Source organism: Agelaius tricolor, unplaced genomic scaffold (genome assembly GCF_023055355.1).
Source record: "Agelaius tricolor isolate 1412-34295 unplaced genomic scaffold, bAgeTri1.0.p SCAF_21, whole genome shotgun sequence".
Classification (NCBI taxonomy): domain Eukaryota; kingdom Metazoa; phylum Chordata; class Aves; order Passeriformes; family Icteridae; genus Agelaius; species Agelaius tricolor.
The window spans coordinates 11,360,534-11,382,765 of NW_027269281.1; the positions used below are offsets into that span (position 1 = coordinate 11,360,534).

At 37.3% G+C, this 22,232-nt stretch overlaps 1 protein-coding gene across 2 annotated transcripts in view; it reads left to right on the plus strand.

The window, feature by feature from the left end:
• LOC139598997 (E3 ubiquitin-protein ligase KCMF1-like) overlaps positions 1 to 22,232 on the plus strand; it is a 117,641-nt gene that overhangs the window by 57,874 nt on the left and 37,535 nt on the right. The window lies entirely within an intron of this gene.

Consider the following 22,232-nt stretch of genomic DNA (forward strand, 5'->3'; position numbering starts at 1 on the left):
CCATGTCTTTGAGCTGGGCCCTGGGAAGGCAGCATATTTTCCTTATGAAATTGGAATTTCTGTTCACCTCAGAAGAGAGTATCTTCTGACAAGAACTCATCTTTTTTTCTTTATGGAAGTGGTTTTGACACAGTTCATAGGGTGACTTAATCTTGGTGACATCTCCAACCTAGATAAACTACTGTTCTCATCATTGTTTGGTTCCACCTTTTGGTCCTCCTATTGTTTGGTGAGGTAGTCATGGAGGAGACGTGCCTGCTGTGCCAGGCAGGAACATATTGCAATTCCCCATATCCCTTAAAACACTGCATTCTGTGAGGAGGAGAGAGGATAGGGAATCCTCTGTATCATATGCCCTGTCTTTCTGATAGGCCTGTCCCAGGGAAGGTAGGGTGCAATTCCTGTAGTCTATCTCTGACTCCTACTCTTCAATCTACTCACCTCCTGTTGGAGCTCTGCTACTAAACTGAGGAGTTCCTGTCTTGGTGCATCTCCCACAAGAGTTCTCACCACTGTTGTCTGACATAAGAATAGGGCACATCCTGCAGCCTGACACTTGGGTAACAGTGTGTTCCCATTTGAGCTGTGTCAGTCAAGGCATGTGCAGTGTTTAGAGAGGCTGTGGCCTTCCAACAGGTAGATACCATTGCTCCCTAGTCAGGCCTGTGGTGTTACAGCGCCATTCCATGCAAACTGCCATGCCATGTCCTGCTTGTCTGCCCTAATTACTAGGGCTCCCTAGAAGCTTTTTATAAGTGTGTGGGCTTGGCTGCTGTTTCCCCTCGTCCTGCTTGGGTTGGGTCTTGGCAGCTGCTCTCAGACAAGGTGTGACCTCCTTTCCTTTCCCCTCCCTGTTTCAGGACTGCCCTCCCTGCCCTCCCTGCCCTTCCCCCCCCCCCCCCCCCCCCCCCCCCGTGCACGTGGGCAAGAGGACTCAGCTGCAGATTATGCTGTTACTGCAGCTGCTCATCTTGGTGACCATAGATCATGTATTTTAATTTGATTTTTAAAAGATGAGTTATTACTCTCTACTTTGCAGCTGTTACTTATTCTAATTAAAATCTGTTATCTTTCCTGTGTATATGTTGAGTAGAAAGTAATTGTGGCTTAATGTCTTCAAGAGTGCTTCTTTATTTACAGTGGATATGTTCTCTTAAACTGTTTTATATTTACATTAAAATGTTGTTCCTGCTTTGTCTAGTAATTAAATGGAAGTCAATATTTCCATGCTTTTCCTGTGAAATACTGAAATAGGATAGAGCCAGTCTTGGATAAGACTGACAAAGGAAGCAAGTTATTGAAAATTTTATCTCAGACTGATGTCCTTGAAATGCTGTTCCTGAGGTCTTTTCAAAACCCTGAAGTCTTGTGTATCCTGTGTAAACCAAATGTGAAATTTCCAATGTTATTTTTACCTGCTCCTAATATTATTGGGGAGTCAAATGGAAAAGTCTTCACTGTTAAAAGAGAAAGCAAGTTGTTATTTCTGCTTATGTAACGCTGCTTATTTTTTAATTTTGGGTATTCAGGTTATCTTATTGGATTTCACACCTTAGTTTTGTTTGTAATTTTAAAAATTAATCCCAGTGTGAGGTGATATTTGAACCCTAATATTATTTAGCATTAGTCTCCTTTTCTGGACATCAGATCACATGTTCATCTTAGTCTGATAAATAATTAGCTCCTCATTTCTGTTTATTTTTATTAGAGATCAACCAAATGTTATGGCATAAGAATAAATTATATTTGACTGGGAAGATGAGAATAAATATTGGACTATATATATATATTTAATATGTTACTATTAGGCATATTGCATATAAAATGCTTGTAGGGTAACTTCTCTGAAATTTTCAGCCACGGTAGAGATGAAAAGTGCGTGATACGCCAGAATAGTGAGTCCAATGTTTTGCAGCAAAACAACCTTTTCCTTTTCTAAGTCATGGGACTTCTAAGTATCTCTTGATTGATCCATAAATTCAAAATGCTTACCTGTAGAAATTGAGTAATATTACTGAGAAGAGAATACTGTTGAAAATGCCTTTAGGAGCGAGGTTTGATCATTTAAAATTGCAATGAGTAAAAAATCTTTAGGCTTTTAGCTTAATCCTACCCTTTAGCAGAATACTGTTGCATTAAGAAGCAAGCATGTTTTATCCACAAGTGTCTTGGTTTAAAGACAATTTAACGGGGACACTCTAAAATGAGTTACCTCCCCTTAGTTTTAACCAATCCCTTTCCATCAATAAGGAGAAATGCATATGAGTAGATATAAGTGAAAAAACAACAATTTAGTAACAAGTGAAACAGCAACAGGCGAAAAAAAAACCAACAAACCAGCAAATAATCACTAGATACAAAATTGTTAAATCTCACAGACTCCCCAGGAACAAAGTGATACCTGAAAGATAGGCTGGAAATAAAACCCCATAGAATGGTGTCTATAAAGCAGGTATTTGTTTATTGCAGCGCTGGAGGTGAGGGGGATTTCTCCTCCTAACTCACCCACCTTTGTCAACTGCTGTGGTATAGTTATTACAGTAAGTATTGCTTAGTGTTACTATGTCATTATAACATCATTGTATACGTGCCAGAACTGATTTACATAACATGATCTCATGGTTATTAGATAGTTTTTTTGCACTGTGCTTGCACCTTCCCAATTCAGGGGTCTTTGATGAAGGTTTCCAAAATCATCTTCACATCTGAACTTCTAAACTTTGTCTTCGGAGCATGTGCAGTTACAGTGTTCCTTGGTCTATCTGGTCCTAACCAGCCTAAATTCTTTATTTTGTGACTAATTGGCTTGACATTTGCCAATTTCTCATTAGCACTATACTTATCTATCTCTGAAACTATCCACCTGGTGAGGTTTTTTTCTTCTTTTTTTTTGTCTATTCAGCATTGAGCAACTAGTTAACCATATACTAGCCATTACATTGTATAGAAAGTTATTTATATCAGGTTCTATAGGTGTGAGAAACATGGTTTACTATTTAAAATTTTTATAAAAGTTTATTAAACAATAAAAGGGATAAAATCTAGTTCTGGGGTGCTTGGTTATTTGCCAAAAGCACACTTAACTTAAACTATGTTTTCTATATATTGTTATATGACAGGGGTACATGTATATTCATAAGAGTTTATACATATTCAAACATACTTTTGAGTTTAGATTTTCTTTTGCTTGGTTTTTAACTTTTGACTTGTCTTTATGCTATCTTGTAGATAAAACTAATATATTTTATTTCTTCCTGTGGTTCCATCCTGTTGTATTTTCACTCCCTGATAACATGGGTCAATAATTGGGTTTTTTTTCGGTGCTCTGGTTTCTGTTTTCTGTCTTTCAGATAAGATAGTCCTCGAATCTGGGAAATCACCTAATTATTTTACACTATTTTCTGAGCTAGTTACACAAAAAACCATTTCAACATTTTACAGTCTCTATTATGCGATGTTCTAAAATAGTATATATTACACTACTATTTATAAAAGCTATATGGTGCATACATAAACTGACAGATTATACTATATCAAAATCAGTAATTACAAATTGTGCTATATCAGGATTTTGTGATCAATAATGTGAAAAACAAGGTTCACTCTCCTGGTAAAACTTTAAAGTTTAATAAAGGACAATAGGAGACCAAGATAATAAAGCAAAGTTTAACAGCTGGGTGCTTGGTATTCAGCCAAGAGCACACCTGCTATATTGGAGACACCCATTATATACCTTTTCTATTGCATCAGCCTACTGCATATTCATAAACAATTATGCATATTTAAACTTCCCCCCAAACTAGTTTGCATGTTCCAAGAACTGTTTAGCATGGCTCCTCCTAGGGTCCACCCTTTTAGAGCATGCACATTTCTTGGCTGTGGTTTTAGTCTATTCTTATTATCACCTTCAGCTTGGGCTTCGATCCATACTTTGTACAGACAGTAAGTGCTGATAGTAGCAGGGGCCTTCATCATATGTTCATTGGATGTTATCCTAACCGAGCAGGCAGTTCAATTACCACAAGCATAACTATATCAGCTATTTCACTAAAATGTCTAAGTTTTGTTAATAGCAGAAATAAAAGCTATATCTATAGCAAAGTTACTTTATACATATAGAATCCATTTTTAATATTTGCAAAAAGCCAATATTATAATATGTATTTATAAAAATAATAACTTGCAAAACAAAAGTAATACATAAATGCAAAAGCCAATAACTATATTTGTTATTTATAACAATTTCCCCCCTTTGTTTTTTCTTATTTTATTTGGCTTGAGCTTAAACTTTTTGTATTAAATACAGAGAAAGAACAAGAAAGGAAAACAAAAGGAGAATAAAATAGAAAAAGGAAGTATGTGTGGGGGTGAGGGACAGAGAGAGTGACAGGGGTTAGGTGGAAGCATATCACCCTTCTGAGCGTTTTAAAGACATCTTTTTGTTTTCTTTTATTTGTTTCTTCGAAGTAGGAACACTCGCACCTCTCTTCTGTATGGCGTCAGTCTGACATTGTCTCCTGTAATACCACGGATCTGTTGTACTATGCTGCAGTGCTCTGGTGTAGGGTCTGGGGACTCTTTTGGGGGAAGCTTTTGATGGATTATGACACCCCTTCTGCTGTGGATGAGTCTTTTTTTTTTTTTTTTTTTTTTTTTTTTTTTTCTCTGTGTGAAGGGATTTTTCAGCTGGGCTTTCTTGCACAGTGGAGGATAGGTGCTCATTGTGACTCTGATCAGAGGCTTTTTTTAAACATACACTCAAAGCTTCTTTCTCTCTTCCCCTACCTCTACCTCTTGGTGTGAGGGTCTGTGAGAGCTTGGCAGCTGATAGCCTTGGGGCTTGTGGTATTGGCTTGTGTTTTGTGAATGTCTCTAGCTCTGAGTTATTTTCTTATCTTCATCAGTGAATGAAGTGGGGCCTCTCAGAGCCTTACTCAGGGTGTGATGGTCATCTCTGCAGCTTTTGTAACACAGTTCTGTTAGAAAAGGTAAAAGTCTTCATTAAAATGTTTAAGTCATAAACTATTATATTTCAGTCTTTGACAATTTACCCCATGACTTGAACATTATAATGACTTTTCTTCTGATTTTTCTTCATTTTGTGGGTTGCCCACAGTGGGTGATAGGTGAGAGTGGTTAGTAAGAGAAAAGATAGGAAGAAGAGGTAAAAATGTAATATAACAGTTATTTTAATTATTAAAAATGTAAATTTAATTGTGATCATTAATCTAATACCTATTAGTTAAAGTGATCTTCAGCTCTTGCAATATAATTGTACCTTGGAACAAATGTGAATAAATCTGTTGAAGATGTGTGCTTATATATTTTAAAGGTTGTAAAATAGGTTGACTGTATTCACATATAATTGGAAAAATTTCATCAAACATATTTTTACATTAAGACTAGTTTTTAGGGAATAGACTGACACGGTAGTAATTTTAATTTTGACACAAACCAGAAACTGCAGCTTTGTGTGTGGAAAAAAAAAATCAATTCTTCTTCTTTAAATTCAGTTGTATTACTTTAAGAAGTTCTCATTCTCTTTTGACTTCTTACACTCTGCAACTCTCGTGGAGTAGAGTGTGCTAGGGTTACTACATTGATCAGTATAATTAAAAGAAGTGAGGTAAAATTAAAATGTCCCCCTAGAAAATAGGAAGTTTCACAGTATATTAAAGATGTTCAGGTGGTTTTGAGAGTTGGTAGAAGATGGTTTTGTATTATATTTACACTATTAGGATTCTTTAGTTCATGTGAAAAACGCCATGCAGTTGTGTTAAAATTTTAGAAGTTTAATAGTAATGAAAATAATAATAAAAATTAGGACAATAAGAATTTGGACAATCAAAGTTAGGACCATAAAAGACAATAAAAAACCAAAGAATTACGGATGTCCAGGTGCTTTTGCATTCTGCCATAAAAGCACACCTTGCTAACAAAGGATTAACTCTTAAAAGCAATAGCCTATTGCATATTCATATATTTAATACATGATTCAAACATTCCTTTCAAACTAAGGGTGTTTCTGCTTAATTTCAACTCCCCCCCTCATCTTGTAAATCAGTCGTCTAGGTTCCTCGAAGTCTGGGTTTTCCCGATAAGGAGGCAATAATTCATCTCTTGGAATTTTGGTGTCTTGTTGCTGTTATCTCTATGCAAAGAATTTCTTGATTATCTTATCCATTCCTTGAGCTAGTTACAAAAAGTACCTTTCATCACATAGTTTCTATTTTAATATTATGCTATAGCCTAAAAACTATATTCACCACACTACTTTAAAAGAGATTAATACAGCACTACTTAAAAAAAAAGATTATTACAGCACAACTTTCCAACATAACACATATAGTATTCATTTTAATATTTGCGAAGAGCCAATCATAGAATATGCATTTTTCACAGTTCACTAATTAATAACTTTTTAAAGAAATTTAGCCAAATTATAATAAAACTTTTTTTAAAGTAAAATGGGGAAAGTCAATATATATATGTATGATTTCTTACATGTATGAACTTCTGCACCAACTTTCAAAATAAAATCGGCTAAAACAAATTGTACCTTCATAAGACATTTTGTCATATCGTATCTTCTTTTATAAAAAGATGAAACACGCTTGGCAAAAGAATTTTAAGCTAATTATATATGAAATGTTTTGAGCAATATTTGATTTTTTTTTCAATGTAAACACAAGCAAATTACAAGCGTTAACAAATTTGACAATGTAAGCAATTATGATGACAGTCTAAAAGTTTCATTTGTTTTTACATAGTTCTATTTAATTTGTTGGTAGGGCGTTATATACACAAAAAATGAAATTCGACCCACTATAGACTAATATCAAAAGAAAACAAAAACTTCTCATGGTTTCCACAATGTGACAAAGCTTAAAGTGAAGAAATAGTTGTTACGTTGTCTTGGTTTGAAAAGACAGGTGTCTGCTAAGGAAGGCAGGAGCCTCCCCTGAAATGGAAAATGTAAACCCCCTCCCTCCGAATTGTTATAATTTTGAAATTAAGGGGCTCTCAGGCAAAGATATGGGAATAACAGTTCTTTATTAGGAAAAAAAAAAAAAATTAAATCAACAATGCAGTAATACAAAACAACACAGACAGAGTCAAAATATGACCTGACACCCTGTGGGTCAGGGTGTTGGTAGCAGTCAAATTGAAATGGTGGCTGCAGTCCTCCTGGAGTGACAGATGTGGTTTTGTTGAAGCAGTGATCCTGTAGAAGGGTGTAGTCTTTCTCTGAAGATCCAGTGGTGGTGTAGATGGGCCTGGTCTTCTTCTGGGAATCCAGTGGAAAAGGCTGGCTGTGGTCTTCCAAATCTCAGATTATATCCAGGTAGAAATGCTTGGCTCTTCCCTCTGGGCGGAGCATCTCACAATGGGATGATGTAATTTCTATCAGTCATGCAGTGAGACTCAATGTCCCATTCACAGATGATATTTGCTGGAAGGAGGATTGGTTTGTGGAAGAGATAAAGAAAACTGCCCAATTAACAGAAGATAACTGCCCCACACCCCTAACAGATAGGTATAGAGTACACACCACCATTTCCAACCTAAGACATACATCTAGGTGTAAATCTGTTGCTTGCAGTCTTCCTGTACCTAAATTTGCTCTCCCTATCTTCAGTGCAGGGATGTTCGGAATTCCCAAAAAAACCCCGGGCCAAGAGTGTGCTCAAATGCGACAAGTTGTTAGAGTTCCTCACAAAGTTTGGTGGTTTGTTTTTTTTTTTCGTTTGTTGTTTCTTTTTATTATTTGCATTTTAAAGCTTTCCTTGGACATGATATACAAGTTTGGCAGCAGGCAGTGACTTTCCACGCTGGATTTTTTTTTTTAACTCTCTCCCTGCAAGCAGGGCAGAGCAATAATCACTTGAATGTTACACCAACTACCCTTGTGCCCAGATTATCTTTGTAGAAGACAACCTGGCACTAAATTTATTTAATAAAGAAAATAAAGCTTGTATATTATATTTTATATTATTTTAAAGGTTAGAGTGATCATCTTCAGGGGTTCTCTGTGTAAGTTGTGTGAAAAACGCCAATCACTTTTTTTTAGAATTTTAAAAGTTTAATAGTAATAAAATGGTTATAAAAATAGTAATATAATTAGAGTAATAAATTTGAACAATTGGGATTAGGACAATACGAGACAATAAAAACAAAGAGTTACGCACAGTCTGGGTACCTCTTTCTGAGCAAAATAAGCTTGAAAAAGGACGCACATTAACAGAGGATTAACCCTTAAAAACAATAGCCTGCTGCATATCAATACACCTCATACATGATGCATATATTCCATTCAAACAAAGGATTATGTCTGGTCAATGTCAACTTCTTCCTCTGAATCCTGACAGCGTCTTCAGGGCTGAGCAAGGCAGGAAGAACTCAATAAGGGAGCAATAAATTCTTTTTCTCTGAAATTTTAGGTGTCCTGTGACCACTATCTCGGTGCGAGTCCTCTCTTAAAAAAAAGTATTTTACATAGCATAGTTTCTATTTTAACACTATGTTATAACCTAAAACTATATTTAACACACTACTTAAGAAAATTAATATAGCATTACTTTCTAACATAACACATATAATATTCATTTTAATATTTGCAAAAAGCCAAACATAAAATACACATTTTTCACAATCCCCCCTCTTATTCTTTGTAAATCATTTGGCTTGAGCAATATTTCTTGTCTACTTGCATCTTCTGGACTATGCTGGCAAAATAAAACAGGGGATTACACAAGGAAGAAATATCAAAACAGTTGTAACACATAAAAAGAAAAATCTTAATTTCTTCTATCATCTTATCTCTAATACATTACCCCACCAGCTGGGTTTTAACACTGTTTTCTATTTTTTTGACTGGTACATGGGGTTTTTTGTTGTGTTTTTTTTTGTTTGTTTTTTTTTTTTTCTCTGATATCTTTTGCTTTTTCTCGAATGTCTTTTCCATGGTCATCAATTTTCAACAATCTGATATATTAAACTTTCCACAAACACTCCCTTCTTTTGCCAATAAATAGTCTAAAGTCAACCTATTCTAATACACTACAGTTTTTGTTTGGCTTTGCTGACTCGATATTAATTCCAATGCATGAGCAGCTTTATTTGTTATCATTTCTATAACTGCTTGGAGTCTTATACTACAATTCAGCATATAATTTGGGGTCAATACAGAGTTAGATTGCTGTGCTGGTTTAACTTTTTGTTTACTAGTTGTTTTTTTACCGAATCCTGAACTGTATCTTTAAGATTATATGTAAAACAAATCCATCTCTCTCCTTTTGACATTCAATTCCCTATGTATTACCACTTTTTCCTAAGTTTCTTGTAATCCAATAATTTTGTCTGTTTTGCCTACAGGTTCCTAATTTGGATGGGTTATAACAGTGGCTGTTGACATGGGTGTGTGTAATAAAAGAGGAACTTTGTTTTCTTTCCATGTAATACTTTCTGTAGCATTTGTGACATGATTTTGCTGGTATCCTGAAAGAGAAAAGACAACAAATGAGTGACAGAAACAGGAATAACAGAGGTTCAGCATGGCTTATACTCCTACCTCCCATGCCTGTGAGGTTGCAACCCACAGCAGGTGTATTTGATCTTCTTGGTGGCGAATATAGAGGCCAATCTGGTCTTGCCCTCTATTTCCTTGTCACTTTCTCTTAGCTAATTTCTAGGCAAATAGTTTTTGGTTTTGGTTTTTTTTTTTTTTTACAGCCCTTAACTGTGGTTTCCCACTGTCCCTCAGGTATCTCCCATTTAACAGGCACTAATAATCCTCATCCACAAAACAAAGTTATTACTTTAACACTTCTTGCAACAAGAGTATAAATTTTGTGAACTACAATAGTAATTATTCCTACAATTCAAACATTTACTTATAACCCAGCTAGCATGTCTAGTATTGGGATGAATCAAATAAAGTTTACAGTATGGTACTGATGGAGATGGTAATTCCCCCTCTCCCTTGAACAATTCACAGGCTAAGGTCCAAATATAAGAACTCTTGGAGCAAAACAGTCCTGATCCTTCTGTCTGAAGTATTCCTCCCCAAGGAGATGTTTTATTCAGGCAGTGCTTGAAACCAGTGATGTAACCTTTGCCTTATTTCTTAATTAGGTGTTATTCTTTGTGCATTTCTTGAATCATTTGGGTTTTCCCAAACCATTACCACTCAATCCCTGTTTGAAAGTTAATTTGGTATCACTCGGTTTAGATGTGATAGTCCATTCTTCAGGTTACTTCACAAGTCTTGATTCTGCTGGCATGAATCCACCCTCTTTCTGTGGTTCATATTGCTGTTTCAGTAGCACCTGGAAAGGACTTCTTAATAGCACAGTGATAAAAGAAAGATAATACAGCATTAACTTTTACCATTATCTTTCTTCAAAACTTTCTGGGTTTAGCTAAAAGCTTTCTCCACAGCAGCCTCTTCTTTTTGTATCCAGCTGTGCTAATAGCTGCCGAGGCAAATTTTTCTTTCTGTGAGCTACAATTACTTAAGCAAAAAAGGCCAGGCTGATTTTAATCCGAGATTAATCACATCTATTGCTTTTTACTTTTTGGGCACCATTTAACTGTTTTAACCTTACAGACCCATTCCTCAGAACAAAAGCTTCGTCTTTTTTTTTCACCACATTTCTTTCAATGCTGTTCTTCGCCCTTCCCCCACTGCTGCCACTTTACTGCAGGGCCCCGGCCAGGGCAGATCCTGCTCTAGTGGGAGTGGGGGAGAACTTACAGACAGCCACGGGCATGGGGACCCTGCGGGCATGCCTTGAGTCCCTTTCACGCGCTCTCTCTCTCTCCATTTGCCAGGGCCGATGCTGCCATCCTGGACTCAGGACACCACCACTCATGGGAGCAATCAAACATCTCCCAACCTTGACAACCCCAAACTTGGCATACCCAGGTGCTTCTGACATTCTTTTTTTTTTTTTCCTTAGTCAACATATCCTCTTTTCCCTTCAAGGAGGGCCCGTTCTGCTAAAACTTTTCCGGACCCCAGTTCTGCATTGAATAACCTCTTAACAACCATGTGTTAAGACACTTCCCCCCTGACCTTTATGCGGAAACTGCATTCAAACTCGTGTTCTCCTCCAGCACCAAGACATCATCACTCCACATTCCAACATCCCAGAGTCTGCTAACCACACCTCCCCTACTTCAACTTCTCTCTTTCTTCTATTCTTACTTTCTTTTCCCTATCTTTTTCTCTTTTCTTTTATTCAACACACCTCAGACTGTACGAGGTGTACACACAACTAGTTTACTTCCAAAAGTAAGCTTACAACTTTCTTTTACTAGGATTGCAGTAGCCGTTATAGCTTGAATACATACTGGCCAGCTGTGGCTTACTGGGTCCAATATCTTTAATAAATAAGCTACTAGTCTCTTTACTCCTCCCCACTCCTGAATTAAAATTTTATGAGCTACTCCATTTTCTACATTTATGTACAAATCAAAAGGGTTTTTCTAACAAGGGTAAGCTTAAAGCTGGTACTTAGGCTAGTTTTAACTTCAACTCTTCTAATTTAACATTATTTTCTTTTGTTAATTTTCCATATAAAAATTTTATTGCTTGTGTGTACCCTCAATCTATAATCTGCAATATCCCAATAATGTGAGTAGTTTTCTGATGTCCCTCTTTGATACTCTTAATCCTTTTTCCTTTCTCCAGAAAATTTAAAAGTTATATAGTAGCCTTTTTAACCTCAACTTCAGTTTTTCTGGATGATAAAATATAGTTTCTATTGGCCTTCTTTAGTGGGAGAATAAGGGTATTATGAGAAGACATACAAAATTCTAATGTCTCATCTTTATAAGTCCTTTTATTATTGGCTTCAAATTTTCCTGTCCTTCTAAAGATATGGGGGGTAATGACATACATGTATGGGATGATCCTCTCTCAATTGTGACCCTTATGGGGTCAATATTTTATCCTCCCCTTTTTCCTTTCCTAGCCTAAACTTCCTTTTTAATTTTTCCTCATTTTCTTGGCTAAGTTTTAAAACTCTAGCTGTCATTTTCCATTCTTCTGGTATAACTCCTATTCCTAGTTTTACTTGTAAGTCTTTACCTAATAAGTTGCTACTCGCCTCAGGGACTAATAATACATCCCATATCTAAATTCTAGTTTCTCCCTTAATTACTACATCTTTAATGACAGGAACTGTGAAACTCTCCTTTTGCTCCTGTTACTTTTACAGTGTCTTTGCTTACACTATAACCTTTTGGAATATTTAACAGGCAGGTTCTTTCTGCCCCTTTGTCTACCACAAATTTTTTTTTTCTTCTTGGGGACTTGCTTTTTTAAGTTATCACAGACTCTAGATGGTATCTGTCTTCTAAAATATAGAGCTTATGACTTCTCTATTCCTCTTCTGTGCCCATCTCTCAGAAGATTTTTTAGATCTTTTACCTGATTAGTGCGATTTCTCTTTTAATGTCCTACGTCTGTCTAACTAACTATTCAGTCGGAGTTTCTTCTCTCTCCCTTAAAAGCTGTCCCTTAAAAGCCTTTTTTTTTTTTTTCATTTCGCCTGCGATATGCTGCCTCATTTATTCCCTTGATTATGAAATTACGATAATTATTCATGTGTTTCCTCCCCTCCTCACCATTTTGACCCCTATCAGTAGGTGCCATTGGCATTTTCTAATATCCTGGGAGGAGGAAGGGGGGTCGAGGGGAGGGATCCATGCTGAGCCTTAGTCCTCCAAAGAGCAGGCGGGGTCCGCTGCTGGAACTGCCAAAGGGGGATCTGGTGGAGACCAAGCCAGAGCATGGGTAGGCCCCACATGGCTTATGGCAGCTGATCCAGCAGAGACAAACCAGGTAGGAGACCCCATCAGCAGTGGCGGCGCCCAGGGCAGCCGGGGATGGGATGGCCGAGACAGATGGGACCCCCCTCTCGGTGCGGTCGACGTGGTGACCACGGATCACGCAGCAGGACAGACACACCCCCCGCCCCCCCCCCCCCCCCCCCCCCCCCCGGCATGGCTGGCGGAGGCGGAGCAGCTGTGGGCCAGGCGGCCGGGACCGGGGCAGACGAACTCACTGGCGGGGCCGGAGCCGTAACAGGGGTTGGATCGAGTGGTGTAGCCGCGAGTAGCGAGACCGGGGACGGGGGCTGGGGGGGACTGCAGCAGCAAACAGGTGGGGGAACAAGCGGGAATGGAGGAGGCAATCTCTTGTTCCCAGCCCTTTTTCTTTTACCCTTTTTTCTTTTATTGCTTTGTCTCGGGGGTTTTTGATATTTTAAAGGTGTTATTTTCTTATGATCTCCTCCCTAGCATGCGGCATATTCTTTTTCTTCTGGATTAAACGGTTTTTTACAAATAAATCCAGAGCCTAACAAATCCAAACTTCTGTTTGGATACTTTGAAGTGGTTGACGAGCTAACTCACGACCTCCTAATGTTGTTTTTCTCACCACCTTTTCATTATCTTTTGGCAAATTATACATCTTTCAGTTACTTGCTTTGCTACTCCAAAAATCCCAATGCACTCATAGTTCCTTAAAAAAATGACCACACAAAGCCTGAGTACCCCAGTGAGTTTTATGATGCATGTCTTCTAATATTTCCCTAGTAATCATTTTACTAAGTAATTGTCTTCCATCAGGAAGTTTCCATTTCCCTGATTCATCTTGTTCACCTCCTATCTTGTTTAATTCTTTTTTCTCTGCTTCCCTAAACTTTGGAATTTCCAATTTTTCCTCATTCGGAGTTATTATTAACATAACTCTTTCAGCTCCATTTTCTGCTGCATCCTTAGCTTCCTGATCTGCCAAATTATTTCCTCTTATTTCTGGGGTATTTCCCTTTTGGTGTCCCTTAATATGTACTATAGCTATCTCTTTTAGGTAACTTTAATGCCTCTAAAACCTCTAAAATAAGTTCCTCATGAACTAATCCTTTTCCTCTTGATGTAACTAATCTTCTTCCTTTCCAAATTTTTAAAGGTATGTACTACTATAAAGGCATACTGCATACCTTGAATCAGTATATATAGTTCCTTTATTTTGTCTTAAATATTCTAGTGCTCTTTTTAAAGTATATAACTCACAAGTTTGAGCTTACTATTTTAAGGTTAATTTCCCTTTTTCCATAGTTTGCATGTTTTTCCCATCAACTTCTGCATACCCTGTATTTTCTCCTTTTGCAAGGAGTTGTATTTCTGTTAGCTAACATAACTCCCAAAGGGCTATTTTGGGATATCTTTGCTAGTACGCTTTTATTCCCCCCCCTTTTTTTTTTCCCCTGTGTCCAACTTACTGGTTTTCTGTCCCCTTTTTCAAGATCTTATCTATTCATCCCTTGCCTCTGTTTCTCACTTTCACTAGCAACCTGAATATCACTTTCTTTCAACTACACACACACAAAAAAAAAAAACCAACCTTTTTCTCACACTACTTTTCAGTACAGTACACCTCCCTCCAAGGAGATATAATAAAGCTTAAAATAAACAATCTACATTACATATACCTTCATTCGTCTATATTCACTTTTATTTCTCATTCACTTTCACACATTCTTTCACACCCTCAGGACCCGAAGTGGATCCCTGTTGCCATAGAATCACAGATCCCTGTGGCGCCCCCTCTTCTTGTGGTTGGCCTCTGGGTTTCAGTATCACCAGGCCTCCCAGAAGGGCCCTGACTCTGGTCGCCTCTGGTGCCAGTTCACCTGTGAGGCTGTCTGCTTGTCACTCACATTCTATAGCCACGGCTCTCTCCACACGCCCGGGAGAACAATGGCCTGTTTGCAGGTCACCTGTACCTTATGCCACAGCCCCCACACACCCGGGGAACAATGGCTTGTTTGCGGGTCCCACACACCTCTTTCCACAGTCCCCCCCTTCCCACCGCCTGGGAAGTTGAGGCTGATTTTGTGTTTGACTCACTCTCACACACACAACAAGACAATTATAAGGTACCTTTTACTTTCAAATCACCTATTACAATTTTAGGTGTTACTGGCCAGTCCCAGTGCTATTGGATATCCCTCAACCCAGCTGTGTTGTCCAACCCCAGATGCTCTTGGGCATACCCTGAATGCGGCAGAATTTTGCTCAAACCTGGATGCTCTTAGGCACTCTTATATCCCTCAATCCAGCAGAATTTTTAGGGGCCTCTTCCACACTTTTTTTTTTAAATTTTTTCTAGTGGATTATGCCAGGAACGTCCTTGGCTTCCTCTCTCCAAGGGGTCCCACCCCTTCCCTGAGACCCAGTCCCAGTTTCCCCCAGGGGGGATTCTCTCGCTCTTTTTTTATTACTCGCTTCATCCCCTTACTGACCACTTTTCTCACAACAAGATGGAAACGCAGCATGGGAGACACTGCACTCACATAGCAGGTCTGGGAAAAGCAGTCTGCCTCTCATCCAAACTTACTTATCCTTTCTGATTGGGTCTTTGTTCTTCGTGCACACTTCAGTCTTAGGGGCCAATTACCATGGTTTTAGGGAATCCTTTCCGTTTTCTTTGTTTTATTGCCTCCTTTTGTCCATCGATCATAACCTGCGTCTGTCGGTCACACCAGGGAAAACAGAGTAAGGCTGCCTAATAGGGCAGGGCGTGCCTTCCTCACCCTGACTCTCCTAAAGCACCGGCGGCGAGGTGTTAGTAACCATCCTCTGCTACCATAATTGTGAAAAATGCCAATCATTTGTTTTTAGAATTTTAAAAGTTTAATAGTAATAAAATGGTTATAAAAATAGTAATATAATTAGAGTAATAAAAATTTGGACAATTTGAATTAGGACAATACGAGACAATAAAAACAAAGAGTTACAGACAGTCCAGGTACCTTTTTCTGGGCAAAATAAGTCCGAAAAAGGACACACGTTAACAGAGGATTAACCCTTAAAAGCAATAGTCTGTTACATATTCATACATCTCAGACATGATGCATAAATTCCATTCAAACAAAGGATTCTGTCTGGTCAGTGTCAACTTCTTCCTCTGAATCCTAATGGCATCTTCAGAGCTGAGGGAGGTGGGAAGAACTCAATAAGGGAGCAATAAATTCTTTTTTTCTGAAAGATTCAGGTGTCCTGTGGCTGCTATCTCAGTGCGAGTCCTCTCTTAAAAAAATGTATCTTACATAGTATAGTTTCTATTTTAACATTATGTTATAGCCTAAAACTATATTTAATACACTACTTAAGAAAATTAATACAGCATAACTTTCTAACATAACAAATATAATATTCATTTTAATATTTGCAAAAAGCCAATCATAAAATACGCATTTTTCACAGTTGATTCCTAAAAGTCTCACTCCTCTCTCTGGGAAGGTATTTCTTATACTGAATTAAACAAAATCAAAGTTATAAACACTGGAGTAGTCTCTCTCAAGGAGCACTCTTTATAAAATATTTTCTAAGGTTTTACTCTTTACACCTTGAGAGCACTTAGTGTTTAACAATTTACAAATCGCAAACTTACAAATTATAAAGTTTAAAAACTGATTCCTATAGTTTTGATTTATTTGGTTAATTTGGAACGAATGCACAGTAATATATTTCAAGGGGAAAGAAGACTATAGGAGAAAAAAACATTTTCAAAAATACAATAAATAGTTGTTTTCATCTAAAAGCAAAGTGCAATGTAGAATTTTTCAGTTGAAAACAGCTTACAGCATAAGGCTTTAAACATTTTCTGATTGGTTATAGTGAAAGTATTATTTAAGTAATGTAATAAAATGATATTATGTATTAATTAAAGCTAAAAATATAAATTTATGCTTATGGCTATAACTTCCTTTTTAATGCCCCATAATGGGCATCTAGGAAAGGAAATAACTAGTTTTTCAGGAAAAAAAATGTGTTTTGTTATACTCATGGTTATTTAAGTAACTTTATAAATGTTTTCAGGGTATTTTTTTAATGTGTAAGAAGAAAGAAAAAAGTTTAAAAAAATAAATTAATGTTAGGCAAGATCATAACAAACTTACTTCTTTGTACAGAATATTAAACACTAGCTAATGCTTAAGACAAATAAAATTGCATCACTTTTATATTTTTCACAAATGTACGGAATTCACATAGTTTTATTTTCTTTTTTTAAAAAAAAAAGAATGTTTAAATAAAGCATGAACTTTTTTTCGTTAAGAATACTATTAGTTCTGAGGAGAAGAGATGGTAATAGAAAGAGTATAAACAGTCTATATCAATAAAAGGTAACTTACCTCAGTGATTTGTATAAAAATAAGTAGGTTTTTTTAAACTTGTTTAACAAGAGAATTTAGAAGAGAGGGCATTAAGGCTATTTGATGATAAGAGTTAGCTTGTCAAAGACTTTGAGTTTTAAGTTAATAAGAAATGAGATAAAATCTTTGAGCTTTATAGTAGGGTTTGACAGCTGCTGTGATTGTTTTTGTAATGCTAATAAGATTAACAACAGTAAGCTAATTCTTTTAAAATATTAATGATAGGGCATGCTTTTTGGTTTTCACAGTAGTTTTATATAATATTACTATCATTTAAAATTATTTCATTTGCTTATGTTGAATTTTTGTGTAGTTTGCTTAAAAAGGTAGGTTAGGTCTCATAAGTAGCTTTTAACTAGTGTTTTAAAGGGGACTCAGTATCACAAACAAAAGTAAAGTAGTAATAAACATGGTTTAAAGGAACTGTTTTCAATGGAACTATAGTGTGTTTCTTAAAGCACTCTTTGCGAATGGAATATATAGTTTATTTGTAAAATTTTTAGTAGATTGTTAGAAGATAATAACTGAAACTATTCATGATTAGTATTGCTTTTAATAAGTTGTTTATCTTAAGTTATTGTATTTTTAAAGGAATATAAGAAAACTTTAAAGGCAAAAACTCAAGATGTTAGTGGGGGCTTTGAATTTGGAAAGAAAAACTGAAAATAGCTCCTGACATCCTTATTTGTCAGTTTCTTAAGTGTCTTTGAAAACTTTTAGGTCCCTCTGATGACAGTTTTGTTTTAAATGTCCTTTTTCTTTGCAATAATGACAGATCGGGCTTTGGTGGCTGGATTTCCTTTTACTCTCTTTAGAGACTTTTTCCTTTTTTTTTTTTTTTTTTGCACTGACTGGTGTCTCACTTCTTTATGGGAGTGGGTTCTTACAAGTTGGTTTTCCCCCATAACAGCAGCTGCCATTATTTTAGTTACTGTCCTTACTCCCTTCTCATCTTTTTGCATATGTATACTTTTTGCACTTATTTTAATAGATCATTTAGCTTCTTGTTTTATTAACTTGGCTTAGTATGAATGATGGAAGTTATCTTCAATAAGGCTTGTCTAGTTACTGTATTATGATTTGTATTTGAATATTGCTTTTTTTTTTTTTTTTTTAATTTCTCTAGCTCCTTGGCTGGGGCTTTCCTATTATTCTGCTGTTCAGCAAATGTCTCGCAGGCACTCCAAGCCCACGGGATTGTTTCTTCAAACCCCCTAATAACCACTGTTCCACAGTTTTCCATGTTTTGCTTTTCCTTGGGGGTCCTCTTATGGCTTGGCCTGTGTCTCATTCTCTGATTTCTGAGGACTAACTGCTGTTTTTTGCACACTATTTTAATTATCTTTGCTTGTTGGGACTCAGTCACTGTCTCTCCCAAAGCAGTTTTTATCTTTGGATTGTTTACTTTTTACAGTTTTATAGAAATTAAGATGTTTCAATGCCTGATTTCTGATTCTTAATTTACTCTTTCACACTCTCGGAATCAGGCCGTCTGTTGTGTGGATGTTTAGTACTATTTCTTATGATAGATTTTACACTCACACTATATTCAAAAGTTCACATTTGAGTCTACAACTTAAACAGAAAATTACAACCCAAAATCTTTACATTCATCAATTTCACAATATGTAAAACATATATACTATCTTCATTTTCTATTCACACATTCACACAACACTAAGGTACCTCTGTTATTTAATATGGTGTTAATATATTTTTTTAATAGGCCCTATCTATTAAAATGCTTTAAATTTCTTCAGAACCCCCTCTTTTATAATGCTACTTTATGTGGAATAACTTCTACTAAACTCTCGATTTGAGTCTCCTTGGATAAGGATCAGAACCTCTTCATGTCCCACCTTTTGCAGCTTGCTGTTCTAACTACTGTTTCACACACAAACATCCTTAATTACTCCGGTGACTCACCCAGCCATATACTTAAGCACGGACTTACAGTATCAGGTTTAAGCTCCAATGTACATCAAGTCTGGGCCCAGTGCAGTACTGACTAGAGCTGTTGTTCCTACACGCGGAATCGAGTTATAGTAATTTCTTACAATTTTTCCGGGATTCACTTGGTCCCCCCCTTTTGCTTTGTCCCTTTGCTGGCTGGTCCCCTCGTGGGGAGATGGAACTGCAGGTAGACGGACTCCTCACTCTCTTCGCAGATCTGGATGGTCCAGTCCATGTCTCACACACACACCATTCACTCTCCTGGTATTAGCATTCCCCCCTGCCACATCCCGCACTATACTTACCTGTATAGGTCATCGTGCACAGTTTAGGGGCTGACAATTGCCGAGGTTTCTTGGGGAACCTTTTCTTCCCCTTTTCTTTTTATCCCTTTTATCTACTGAGTGTCAGACCTGCTATCACCAATAACATCAGGAGAAGCTCGGTTGAGCTGCTGAACTAAGCAGGGCGCCTCTCACTCGGGATCTCCTGGAGTTATGGAAATGAGGTGCTATCTCGGTGGAACCTCCAAATTGTGAGAAGCACGGTTTACTATTTAAAATTTTTATAAAAGTTCATTAAAGGATAAAAGGGATAAAATCTAGCGCTGGGGTGCTTGGCTATTTGCCAAAAGTATGCTGTTAACTTAAACTATGTTCTCTATATATTGTTATATTACAGGGGGTACGTGTATATTCTTAAGAGTTTAAACATATTTAAACATTCTTTTGAGTTTAGATGTTCTTTTGCTTGGTTTTTGTCGGTTCTTTTGCTTCTTTTCTGCCTCTGTCAGGGTCAAGATTGAAAGTGCTCGAGACAGTATTTCGTGTTCAGACTCAGATGTTTATTATTTCTTATCTATATCACAGTCTTACAAGCTGTGAGTTCTACAGTATTTTACTAACAGGCTACAAAAATGGTCCTGTATCTATTTCTACGAGGTCTTTTAAAGAAAAACTATCCAATTAAGAAGTGAAACCTACATTTTTTTTTTACTTTTAACCTAATAACTAATCACTCGTGTCCCACAATGTGGACTTTTCTGTCCAATTACAAAATACCACCCAAACCCATGAAGAAGAACAACCAGCCACCGCCCTAAAACATCCATCTTAGCTTTATATATATTACTATATTCTAAAATCTTGTGAGAAATGACTGATCACTTAAGGAATTTAAAGGGTTTATTAAACCTTAACAAAAATACAACAAAAGGACTAAATAAGAAAAAGCAGGCCAGGAAGCTGCCCTCGTGGCTCCCTACCACGTGGCTGGCTCATCTTCAGGATCGATGCTTCGCCTTTTATACTCCTGGGTGTTGCATCAGCCAACCCTGGCCCCTCCCAAAGTCTTTCAGTCAACTCTTCTTTGATGTTTATTGGTGGAGATTGCTTTCTTGCAACTTGATTGGCAGGTCAGGTGTTGTCATGCTGTGCAGCCTCCCCCCCCCCCCAGCAACAAGCTTTTCCATTCCCAGCTGCCCCATGTAAGGGGCACACATGCACACCTTCTTTGTACCTGTCCTAGACAACCCAGGCTGTCTGATGGCAACAATGGCAGGGGGGGGTGTGGGGGTGTGGAAGGGAACTATGGGGAGAACAGAGGACATTTAAATTACAATAACATAACTATACATCAATAAAGCTTCTCTTAATAGTCACACAATATTCATCCCTTAATAGCAAGAGCCAATCATCTCATTACCCATCTGTAAGAACCTTAAACTCTAAGTTTTCCACCATGTGATATTATACACTTCTATTCAAACTACACACCCATAATCCCAGTTATATCATTCAATTTTGGAAGCCTTTTCCATGGCCTCAGGTCAAATGTAGTGTTCTCTTGAGGGTCTGTGCCTTTCAGCACAGAAAGTCTAAAATTCTCAGCATCCAGGGTTCCAACAGGTTTTAACTTTTGACTTGTCTTCATGCTATCTTATAGATTAAACTAATATATTTTATTTCTTCTTGTGGTTCCATCCTGTTGTATTTTCACTCCCTGATAACGTGGGTCAATAATTTTTTTTTTTTTTTTTTCTGGTTTCTGTTTCTGTTATCGTGTTTTTCAGATAAGATAGTCCCCGAATGTGGGAAATCACCTAATTATTTTACACTATTTTCTGAGTTAGTTACACGAAAAAGCATTTCAACATTTTACAGCCTCTATTATGCTATGGTCTAAAATAGTAGATATTATATTACTCTTTATAAAAGCTATATGGTGCATACATAAACTGACAGATTATACTATATCAAAAGCAGTAATTACAAATTGTACTATATCAGGATTTTTGTGATCAATAATAACTTGCAAAACAAAAGTTAATACATAAATGTGAAAGCCAATAACTATATTTCTTATTTATAATAATAGGTATAAAAAGTTGTGATTCAGGTTATATAAGTATAGAAAATTATGATTCAGGTTATACTGATATGAGGTTATATTGATATCCTATAACTCGAGCTATATAAGCACCTTGTAACTTTGACCTAAGTTATATAGGCATCAAAAGAGAAACTTAAATTGCAGGAGTGACCACCTCCGCACCCCCAAGATGTGTTGTTTTGCAGCCGAGCGCATGGCTCGAGAGACGAAGGGGAAAATGGCGCCAGCCCCCCTTCCCCCCCCTTGCCATCCGGCGGAGGCAACTCCGTCAGCGAATGCCGTTGGCACACTCAGATGGCTGGCACTCAGTTAAGGGCTAGAACTTGTGGAGGGACTTTGCCCTGCTCTCATTAGGGCAGTTGGCTGACAGGCTGGGGCGACTCAGACTGGAGCAGAGCCGCTCCTCTCCGCTCCACTCGGCCCAGAGCCTCGAGTGCAGACGGGCACGCCCAGAATTTGCCCCTAGGCAGTCCAAGACCAAGAAACACATGCTCTCAAAAAAAAAAAAAAAAAAAAAAAAATCCAAAAAACAAAACCACCAAAAACCCAAAGGAACAAAGGAATGCCTCCGCGTTGAGCAAATGCCACGGGGTAAAAAAAAAAAAAGCTCTGCTTGGGCAACCCTGCTTTAAAAAAGGGACCCCCCTGCCTGCCCTGCTA